At 39.1% G+C, this 12,034-nt stretch overlaps 1 protein-coding gene across 2 annotated transcripts in view; it reads right to left on the bottom strand.

The window, feature by feature from the left end:
* Positions 1-12,034, bottom strand: part of SV2B (synaptic vesicle glycoprotein 2B) — a 165,961-nt gene that overhangs the window by 117,688 nt on the left and 36,239 nt on the right. The window contains exon 2 of one of the 2 annotated variants that reach the window (XM_020964491.2): positions 3,147-3,296. The exons of the other annotated variant lie outside the window; for it this stretch is intronic. The gene's annotated coding sequence lies outside the window, so the exon portion shown is untranslated. The remainder of the gene's footprint in view (positions 1-3,146; positions 3,297-12,034) is intronic. 2 annotated transcript variants of the gene reach the window in all.

Below are 12,034 nucleotides of genomic sequence, written 5' to 3'. Positions count from 1 at the left end.
AACATCCTCCATCACCCCAACCATCTAAGCCCTGTGCTGACCTTTGCATTCTTTAAAGTAAATATTATAAAACAGCTAGAAATCTCATCTGGTTCCCTCTAGCTAGTTCCTGCAGGTGTATAAACATTATCCAGTTCATGCAAACTAATAGGCTTTCTGCCCTGGCTGAAGTCACCAGTGATTTCCATTAAGGTTAATAATGTTTCCCATTAAAAAAAGAATTTATAGTTCAGTTATTTTAAAGGCAGTTTGGGAGGGTTTTTCCTCTAAACTACTAAATTAAATGAATTTTCAGCCAATTATCACTTGTCCAGATGACCAGCACATTGTTCTTGAAAGAATATAACACGTGGCAAACCATTAGTCTTCTCAAAGCCTTAGCTAGCATCTCCTCCTGTTAGGAAAGGAAGGGAAGGGAGAAGATGCTCACATGATTGGGAAACCACTTAAACTGAGAAAAAGGAGCTTGGTAAAGTGAAAAAACAGAACTGGGTTTATTACCAGAGGACCTGGATCAAAATCATGCCTTTTCCTATTCTCTTAACCTCCCTTGGCCTCAGCTGCCTTGCCTATAAAATGAGGGAATTGGATTAGATTGTCTCTAATGTCCCTCTCATTTCTAAATTTACCATTCTTGATTCTAACATTAAAAATATATTGAGAGGGAAAGGTGATTCATCACATCTTAGCATGTGAATCATAAAATCTTATGCTTATTAGTCAAGTAAATCAAGAGTTAATTTAATTTTTGAACCTATATAAATATTTGCAAGCTCTGTAGAGACAGGAACTATACAGTATTTTATTTACCTTTCCACGTCTCCCATCTTTACATACCTAAGCTGCTTAAAGCCTATTTGTTGCCAGAACTTGCCAGAAGATAGCACGTGAATAGCAGTTTACGACTGATATCTGTAAAAAAAAATTAAATTAAAGTAAAGTAAATTAAATTAAATTAAATTAAAAATTGAAGCTAATGTCCAGGTTTGGTTTTTTGTTTTGTTGTTGTTTTCAGTGGAGATGGTCCTATACTAGAGCATATAAAATTAGCACTGGACTAAACATATTTTGATAGTGTTTTTTTAACAGAAATCTAAAAAATAAATAAAAATGCTGATCTTCAGCCTAGAAGTGAAATTAGTTATAGAAGCTAAAAGTCATCTGTGATTCTTCCTCTCCCCTGTCCCATAAATCGAATCTGCTGCTAAGTCCTTTCATATTTTGATTTTGAACTCTGTTTTAGATTCAACCCAACTGAAAAAACACTGGTTAAATCCCTATTAAGTTCAAAGCTAGGCATTAGAGATAAAAGGTGGGAAACCAAAAGCCAACCCTGCCCTCAAGGAGCCTATATTCTGTTAAGTGGATGCAATAGGACATTTATGAGTATAACCCAGAGCTCAAGCCCAGCATTTGCCTTAAGCCTCTAGGAATTGACGGGAGAGAATGTTTAGTCATGATTGCATAAGTAAAAGTGAGATAATTTGAGAAGGGACAAAATAGCTAGCAAGTAAGGGAGGAGGGGCACAAAAAAGGGTAAAACAGAAAAGGCTCCGCATGAAAAGTGACAGAAGCTAAAGAATGGAGGCCAGACTTCTTGTTGTTGTTGTTGTTTATCCTTTGTTTTCAAAGAGGACCATCGTATCAGGAAGGTGATGTCATGACTTGTGAGAGGATAGACTACTTGAAGGCAGACAGGACACCAAGTTCAGAGAACAGATCAGTAGGACTGTTTGGCTGAAATAGAAAGTTGTAAAAGGGAATAATATGAAATAAGCCTGGAAAGGTAGGAGCCAGATAGTAGTGGGTTTTAAATGTTTGACTAAGAGAGTTGTGTTTTATCTTAGAAATAATAGGGATCCATTGAAAGTTCTGGAACAGGCAAGTGGCATGGTCAGATATTTGACTTATGTAGGCTACTTTGGCACTTATTGGTTATCTCTACAAAGGATAGGTTGGAAAGATTAAAGACTTCCCAATTTCCATTGCGGCTAACGCTTACCCAGGCCTTGACCACCTCACGACTGAATTGTTTCCTTCATTTCATCCTAATCATTTCCCAACTTTAGTCTCCTCCTTCAATCCATCCTACATGCTATTCTCAGAATAACTGAAAACATTGCTTTCATCATAGTACTTCTTTCACAAGAATCAATGAATCTCACAGTCAGAAAGAACCTTAGATATCATCTAATCTAACTGCTTCCTGAACAAAGATGCCCCCTCCCTTATTTTTTAGCCTTTAGTAACTTGATTGTAAAAAACAATGTTGAAATATGTTGACAGAAAATCTAGTGAAGCATATATGCATGTCTGTATCACATGTCTCACATATGGTGATATTATATGTATTATTTCTGTCCTTTCTAGTGACCCATTTTATTACTTCTCTTTTATTCCCACCATAGGATGGGACACATTGACCTAAAAACTTGAGCCACTAGGTAACATACAACCTTCAAACAGTTTCCTCAGGGTATCCTTGCCTTCCTTGTTTCTCAGGCTGATATATATATATATATCCAATCAGTCAGAAAGTATTGATTAAGCACTTAGTATGTATCAGACGGTGTGCTAAGTCCTGAGGATACAAAGAAAAAGCAAAGTCAGCACCTGTCCCCAAGGAGCTTACGTTCTATTGAAGGAAACATGTACATTAGCAGATATATACAAGATACATATAGAATAGATATAAACTAACTTTAGAGAAAGAGGTATTAGCTGCTGGGAGGTACAGCAGGGGAGAAGGTGCATGTTCCTCATCTCAAATCTAAATCTGCCCCTCTATTTTTTCCACCATTGCTCTGCCCTCTGGAGTCCAAGCAAGTTTAACAAGCGTAATTATCTTCTCTGCAAGTTTGAGGCTTCTAGGTATCACAGTGTATAGAGTGCTGGGCCTGTACTCAGGAAGTCAAATCCTGTCTCAGACATTTACTAGCTGTATGACTCTGGGCAAGTCACTTAACCTCTGTCAACCTCAGCTTCTTCAACTATAAAATGGTGATTAAAAATAGAACCTGCCTTCCTGGGGTTGTTATGAAGGTCAAATGAGATAATAGTTGTGAAAAATATTTAGCACTGTGACTGGCATATAGGAGGCACTTATTAAATGTTTCCTTCCTTCCAACATGAAAACCTTTTACAACCTTGAAGATAACAATCAGGTCCCCAGTTAAGACTTCTCTTCTTCAGGCTTAATATCCCCAGTTCTTCTAGCAGTCCTCATAAGGGCTCATGTCAAGGCCTTTCATCACCCTGGTCACCTTCTTTTGGATGATCTCCAGCGTACCAATGTCCTAACCAAAAATATGGTAGGCAAAACTGAATACCATATTGTCTGATCAGAGCACTGTATGGCAGTAGATTCAAACACCCTCTTTCCCCATTCCTGAATCTTAGCAGGCAAAAATCACATTGGATTTTTAGCTGTTATACACCACTGATTCATTGACCTTTTCAGATTAAATGCCTTCTAACCAAGCTTTGCCCATCTAGTACTTACCATTTTTTTTACCCAAATGTGAGACTTTAACATCTATCCCTATTAAACTGTACCATTTGGTTTGGGCCAATGTTCTAGCCCAGTGATGTCAAACAAATAGAAACAAATCCCCCCTGACCCACATATTGACCTAGAAAACCACAAATTAACATTATCTATGTTATATTGTATTTTTATTCTGTTAAACATTTCCCAATTACATTTAATCAGATTCTGCCTGCTCAAGGGAGTTTTGCACTAGAGTTTGACACCTCTGTTCTATCTAGCCCGAGGGATTGAACTAGGTTGGTGCCCATGTGACTGGAGAGAAGACAGATGGGAAGGATGTTGTGGAGAGGGAATTGGCTAGGCTGGCAACAGTTGATATGAGAGAACCTGAGTTGGAGGCATAGAGTTGGAGACAACTGGTCCATTGCTGGGTGACACTACAGTGATGGGAAGTGATTTTTTTTTCCCCCCTCTCCTTGAGCTCACTGTTGTTTTGTACCTTCTGATATCACACTGTTATCTGTAATAGTGATTTCTGAAGTAGCTTCTCCTGTGATGAAATAGTTGTTTTGAAAGCCTCCCTGATTTACTGATACTGAAGAGAAATGCTGGGTGCCAGATGGCATAGAAGATAATAGTCATCATCATAAAAATAACAATAATAATATATTAATGCTGTCCTCAATTCCCAAAGCATCAGCATTACCAATCACTCAAGAGTATTCTCCTGGTGAGATTTATAGCCAGAGATATACTATAAAGAATTTTCAGAAACAAAGGTGAGGAGTACAAAAAAGGATTGGAAGGACGAAAGGTGAAAAATATGCAAAAGCATACACTCAGGAATCTCAAAAGGCTCTCCCATGTCCTAATTCACCCTGAGAACACACATTTTCATAAGCAGAGTTGCCAGTGTTCAGACAAATATAAAACTGTATATATTATCACCACTTAAAATGTGATGTTGTAACTCCCTGCTCATGTGCAGAAAACATGAGACAGTCTGGACCTGCACATAAGGCTTCTGGTACCCCCACTACCTTGCTGATGACCATGCTAATGAGGGAGAGGGCTGAGTCAACAAGAACACACAAGCAAACCTAGTTTCTGTGGTGTCAAATCCTCTCACCTACGCCTGGCATAGAGACTGTGTGCCCTAAACCACTGGCTGTTTGAATAACTCAGCCATCATACAACACCCAGCCTCTCTCCGTGTAGGTGAAAGGTTCTACATCCTATCACCAAAGCCCTGAGCCGTCCAAAGGCCCTTTCAAATCTTGACAAATGGGCATATGCAATCTCAACTAGGAAGACTCTGGGACTGGAATCTTTCCATTTTTGCTTGTGGATGAATAATTTAGCACTTCATCTAAAAGAGATCTCAATTAGAATTAGTCAAATTCCCTTGCATAAAGGAGATAACCTCATTTTTCCAGAGAGAGGGCTAGACTACTATGGTAGAACACACCTAGTTCTTTTTTTCTCCAGTATCAAAGCATGGTCCTTGGCTGAGCATCTCTTTCAGAGAAGAAGCACTGCAGAGCAAAACCCTGCCCTTACTTAACCTCTTCTGTTTATCAGGACAAAGATTGTTTTTTTTTTCCCCTGTAGTCTGTGGCTCTTTGTAGCTCTTGAAAAGCCCTCCAATCATAATGACAACAATAGACACAGAAATAGGGATTTAGGCCCTCAGCTAGAAAAAAACGATACTAGGCAAAATACTGAGGAACCAGCATGATATAATGGAAAGAGTGCTGGATTTGGAGTCAGAAGACAAGGGTTCAAATCCTGGCTCTGCCACTTACTGTGGGGAAAGGTCATAGCATCTCTGAGCCTCAGTTTCCTCAATTCTAAAATGAAGAAGTTGAAATAGATGACCTCAAAGCTTCCTTTGCAGTCTGAAGCTACAACCACATGGGAGGCGGGCGGAAAGAAGGTTGCCAGAGACTTAGGTCCCAAAAATGAGGTATTCTTAACCTTTTTTAAAGTGCGTCATAGACCTCTTCGGGAGTCTGATGAAGCCTACAGACCTCTTTTCAGAACAATGTTTTGAAATTCACAAGATAAAACCTAAAAGATTACAAAGAAAATGAATTATTTTGAAATACTTTTCAAAATATAATTTAAAAAATAAGTTCATGGCCCCCAGTTAATATTCCTGCCATTAGATCCTTGAGGGGGGAAAAACAAGAAGCAATTTAATTATTTCAATAACACAAATCTTTCGTGTTTTTAGTATGGAGTGCCTATTATTGATGTCACATAGTATTGATATGGCTCTAAAATTGTTTCCCTATAACAGAAAATAACAGACAACAAACAAGGACCTACAAATACTCAACACACAACACACCAACTCAAGATGACAGTCAGTTTTTTCAACCCAAAAGAAAAAGGAGCACATGGACAGTCAGGTTGCCAGACTCCCAGGCCAGGAGTTTATCTATGCAACTGCTCTGCCTCAAATAAGACATGGCTTTTTAGAAATTGCTTTGTCATTTTCACTGGAAGGGATAGAAGCAGGTTTCACACCTCCCCCAGCCTTCTCATCCCACCTTCTGCCAAAGGGAAGCAGTCTCTAAAGATGACTCACTGGTGGGAGAAGGTGAAAATAATTCTGTGGGTGCTGAAAATCTTAGCTAGACAGAAAAGACTGTGTGATTAAGCTTGTCCCCAGGATGTCGGTGGGAAATGAAGCCTCCCCACAATTTAGGACACACTTGGACTCCTTGGGTTGCAACTCAGAGAGAGATAAGTGCATTCACATTTCTCCCTTTTTTTTCCTTCCAGATATGTGATTTCATTGGTGTGTTTCAACTCCCTCTATTGATGAATTATAGTCATCCGCAATCAGCAGTCTTAGAAGCTTGTCTGAAACACTGGCGGGTTAAATGACTTGTCCCTGGCCACACAGATAGTATGTGTCAAAGGCAAGACTTGAACCCAGGTTGTCCTGACGCCAAAGCTGACTCCCCAGCAGACCACACCATTTCTCACATTTTCCTTATGTGTTAAACATTCTGCTTTGCACCAAAGGACTGAATGAAAAGAATGTAGCAAGTTACTTCAAGAATCAGAAAATAAATTGGCATTTCATGGGAAGTAAAGTATAGGAAGGGGGTTTAAAACTAAAGTTTGTCCTGGTGATATGATGTCCATGGTGAGGAAAGGTTATCTCTGAGCGTACCTTCAAGTTCAGAGGCACAGAGTAGGGCTAGGATTTTTCCAGGCTCCCTAATTCAGGGTACGATTCTGTGAGAGATTCCCACCCCTAAGTCTTTGCCATGGCTGAATAATCCATTACTAGGGAATATGAGCCTGGTAACTGTATCCATCTGTCATCAGCCTTCTACTTCACCCCTAGTGCTATCACTTCCAAAAGCAAAAACTTCACTAAGGCAGGGAATAACTTCGTCACCCTGTGAAATACTGACGAACCAGCTACCACTTAGTATCTGTCAAGTCCAAATGTCCTGAAGTGAATGAAGTGTCATAAGGGCAGGAAAGTAGAATCTTGCAGGATTTCTTTTTTACATTTGAGCCTTTGGATTTCATCAAGTTGATGCAACCACAAAGTCCTTCCCTGTAATTCCTTTACCCCTATTCTTAAACTATTTTTCAAGTATGTCTTACTCTTTGTGACCCCATTTAGGGTTCTCTTGGCAAAGATACTGGAGTGGTTTGCTACTTCCTTCTCCAGCTCATTTTATAGAGGAGGAAACTGAGGCAAATAAGGTAAAGTGACTTGCCCAGGGTCATACAGCTAGTAAGTATCTGCGGTGAGATCTGAACTCAAGAAGAGTAGTCTTCCTGATTCTAGGCCCAGTACTGGTTGTGACCCTGTCCCAAGAAGTCCTAGAAAAAGTGACAGGACCTGCTACAAAATATGTTGTTTTCCCAGAGATCTCAGTTCTAAATATTTTTATTTTTTTAATTTCATTTTATGGGTTCTACCTCCATCCTTAGATTATACAACCATCTTCATTACTAGGGGTGTTCCTTATAAATTCGCCACCTGAAGCCACGATAAAAGTTGTCTTATGCTTCCCAAATTAAATTACACAGGCTTCTCAAACAGAAGATTGTAATTTATGATGAAATTCTAAAGGAGCTTCCATAACAGATTAAAAGTTCACTTGCTCTTCACAATTGCATACATGGCATAGATTAATGGTCAAATAGGAGGAGTAATCCAAGAGATTAAACAGTTGCTATGCTGCTATACCACAAATCTATAGCAGGGTTGGGCAGACTTCTTACCCACGACCAAGTCTCACTGCAACTACCCGAAAGCTTCCGCATTCAAACAATCCACGTGGGTATCCTCTGTACCTCTGCATGGTTTATATTAAAAGGACATAGCATTGCCTGCTTTGGAAACATAGGATTGACATGAAAAGAGTCAAATGACACAGTGGATAGAGCATGGGACTTGGAATCAAGAAAAACTGAGTTTGAATCCTGCTTCAGACACTTATTAGCTGTAAGACCCTGGGCAAGGTTCTTAACCCCTTTGTGCCTTAGTTTCCTTCTCTGTTAAATGGTGACAGTAATAGTCCACAGGGATATTGAAAGAATCAAATGACTAACATATGTAAAGTACTCTGCAAACCTTACAGAACTATATAAATGCTAGCTATTATTATTATTATTATTGTTGTTATTGTTGTTATTATTATTATTATTATTATTGTGTACAGGTAGGGCTGTGTGGAAACCAACAAGTTCAATCATAGGAGTCTACCTGAGAGTAGGAGGGCTAGCAAAGAGAACTGAGCTCCCATTAGAGCTAGGAGACTAGACCATAGGTGTTCCTGTCATGAAGACCCTCCTGATTTTTCATTTTATGGTTCTCTACCTCCATCCTTAGATTAGTCAACCACCTTCATTACTATAGGTATTTCTTACAAATTCGCATAAGCATTATTCAGGGGACTTCATTATTAACTAACATTTAAAACCAGTGCCATATAGGAAATAGGGTTATCCAAGCCCTGGAAAAACCCATCCATTATTGCATATCACTTACCTAAAAGCTGCATAGTCTCCATAATCCCTATGACAACAGTAGGAAGGACCAACCCCCACCCACCTTGGCTTGTAGGAAGACGAAGTACAGAAGATTCTAGACTCTTATCAATGACAAAGCAGGAACTGAGATATTAATAGCATGGAAAGATAACAATCATGAAGACTTGAGAATGGGTAGAGGTCAGGCATTCCCATCAAAAAAAATACCCCAAAAGGCCAGGGTCTACTTCCTCTAAGTAACAGGTTGAGGAGGGTCATTAAAAGGAGGACAACTGTTACAAACAGATATGGGTGCAAAGAAACATCAAGAATAAGATATAGAAATTTTGCCTACACCTGAGTCAGGAAAGAAAAAGTCCACACTAAGATAATGATGATGTATTATTTCCAAGACTCTCAAGCCAGTCCTGCTTTGTGATGTATCTGAGCAGTGCATTAGTGAATAAAGAAATGCATGGTCAAGTAAGGCTCTGAAGAGCTTATAACAACTCTTACTACAATGCTGGTATGACATTGCTTCCTGCTTCCCTTGATGTTTGTTTTGCTCTGGTTTGTCCTAGATAATGCAATCCTATAGAAGAGGTAGCCAGGAATTGAGTGGCATGTCTCTTTTCCCACATATCTACTTGTTGGATCACATCCTGCTTCAGTGTCTGAACACACAGTGGCTATGAAAGTGGACAATCTGGGCAATAGTGACATGTGGATTCAGCTTAGAGATGCATAACTTTTCCTTCATTTCTGATCTCAATCCTCCTTCCTCAGAAAAGATACCCAGCAATGAGCAATATAACATAATCCATTTCTCCCTCAAGATCTCCATCTTCCCAACCCCCATCTCATCCATGAAGAATTGTAGAATCTCAAAGATGGAAAGCAATTCAGAGACCTTCTAGTCCAACCCATACATAAACATAAATACCCTCTACAACATACCCAACAAGCAGTCATCTGGCCTTTCTATGAAGAACTCCAGTGCAGAAGAAAGCCCACTACCAAGCCAGCTCATTCCACTTTGAGATAGCTCTCATTATTGGGAAATTTTCCCTACATAAGGCCTAAATTTGCCCCTTTGCAACTCCTATTCATTGTATCTGGTATAGGTGAGTCTTTAGTACCAAGCAGAGTAAGTTCAATCCCTCTTCTATGTGACAGTCCCTTAAATATTTGAGGACAATAGTATCTCCCTTGAGTCTTCTATAAGTGAAACATTACCTAATTCATTCAGCTGTTCATCATATGGCATGATCTGAAGGCCCTTCACCATCCTGGTTGATGCTCTCTAGTTTATCACCGTCCTTCCTAAAACGTGCAACTCATAACTTAATACAATACTCCAGATGTGATCTGACCAAAGCAGAGTAATGTGGAATACCTCCCTGGCCCTGGACCTTATGTTTATATTAATGCAGCCTAAGGTTGTAGCTTCTTTGGCTGCCATGTCATATGGCATATGTTGACCCATATTAAGCTTATAGCCTACTAAAATATCAGATATTTTTCAAATAAACTCCTCTCTAGCCATACCTCCTCAATCTTATAGTTTATTTCATCCATGTAAGAAAATACTGGTGCACAAATTCCCATCAGGGATGCAAAGTTATACTAATTTATCATCTATACTCTTAGAGTTAGCTACATGGAGCACTGAGAGCTTAAATGACCTAAGTGTTCATCAGTACCTATTTATTGTGTGTCAAAGATAGAGCTTGAGCCCAAGTCCTCATAATTACAAAGCCAGTTAGTCCACTATGTTGCCTCTCTTCAATTCCATATTAACCATTCTTGTTCAGTCCTTTCCAGTTCAAACATCATTCTCCTTGGCAGAGAAAACAAATAAAATAAAAATTGAGCGCCTCCATAAGACTTAAGTTAAGCAATCAAAATAATTATATCATCTAGGGCCAATGAATTCCTCTCTTGGCTCTTCCTTACCATGCAAAACAATTAGATTTGCATACACACATACACACACACACACACACACACACACAATGCCACTACCAATAGTTTTCTATTGAAAAAGAGCTTTTGCTTTGGAGTGAATTGGATGTCCCTAAACATACTGACAACCTGAATTGTATGTGTGGCTTTCCACCAATCCATCTGGAAGAGACTGGAATGAGAATTGCCATGTTAAGCTGCCTCATGGGGTGCTGTGAAAATGCTAGAGAGCTGATAAAGTCCTTGAGGACAAGATGATCTGTACTGTTTACAAATGAACTCAACACATCTTAACTACATTTTGCTGAAGAACTCAGTTGTTAAATGTCAATTTAAATAAATATAAATGGGCAACAGAGTAACTAAGTAGAGGTAAGAGTGGCCCGGCTTCATGTTAGAGGACCTGGACTTGTGGTCTGCCTCAGTTACATACTAGTTGTACGGCCTTTGTCAAATAACTTAACCCTTCTGGACCTCACTATTCTCAAATGTAAAATGGAGTGGGTTGGATTAGATTACACTCAAGGGCTCTTCTAGTTCTAATGGTTTATGGTTCTAAGTAGGCATTTTGGAAGTAGAGCTTTAGATAAGGAATTATCATATTCTATAAATGAAAGATCCCAATCATCATATTTAGGATCTTTTCTTCCTCCCACTAGCAACCTATGGTATGTCCTGGGACAAGTTCTTTAATCTTTCCTAGGCTTAAAATTCTCCTTATATAAAAGTGGAACTGACTCATTGTGCATTTGCTTTCCTCCCTTGTGAGAGGGGGGAGGGGTGTCATTGCCAGTGACCCACTAATAATAAAGAGATTAAATCTTCTTGGACAAGGAAAGTTTCATCATCATCACCACTGCCATCACCTAATAACTCCATATGGTGGGACTGTAAGATAGAAAGTCCTCATCCCATCTTAGAAATACTGTAATTTTCCATTATAGAAATGACTTCAATATCGCAAATAACAGAATCGTGACTTCACCAAAAGAATAAATAGATTGAACAGATGGCCCATGAGGCTCGAAGATTTCATTTAAACCTAAATAGCTTTTTGATAATTTAATGAATGTGGTATGAAAAGTTATGAAAAACTTGGGCACTGAGATAGAATTCATTGTTTCCCTACTAGAATACCATTTCTTAACTATTTTTTTCATAGCAGTGAAGAGGATAGTACCATTTGCAAAGTCAAAATCCCATCACAATGGTTGTAAAGCTTCAAATTGGAATGAATTATGCCTAACAACACTCTAGGATATGGTGCTGACATGAGAAGCTCCCAATTTTTGTGACCACCACCCAAGAACTTGTGGTCCTTCCTACAGATGCAGTTTCAGTAATCATTCTTTCCTTAGGATACAGCATGGTACAGTTAATTTGTAGTCAGAGGACCTGGACTCAAAAGCCATTTCTGCTATTTTCTTCCTCTGTGAGCCTAGGAAAGTCATATAATCTCCAGTTCTCAATTTCCTTGTTTGTAAAATAAGGGTGTTGAACCTTTAAGATATTTTCTAATCCGTAACCTGTCATTCTCTCCCCTCTTCCTCCCCCCCATAATCCTTCTTC

This window comes from Phascolarctos cinereus, unplaced genomic scaffold (genome assembly GCF_003287225.1).
Source record: "Phascolarctos cinereus isolate Bilbo 61053 unplaced genomic scaffold, phaCin_HiC Scaffold_3;HRSCAF=262, whole genome shotgun sequence".
In the NCBI taxonomy this organism is placed as follows: domain Eukaryota; kingdom Metazoa; phylum Chordata; class Mammalia; order Diprotodontia; family Phascolarctidae; genus Phascolarctos; species Phascolarctos cinereus.
The sequence above is the reverse complement of the archived record's forward strand: the minus strand, read 5'-3'. Positions and strand labels throughout refer to the sequence as shown.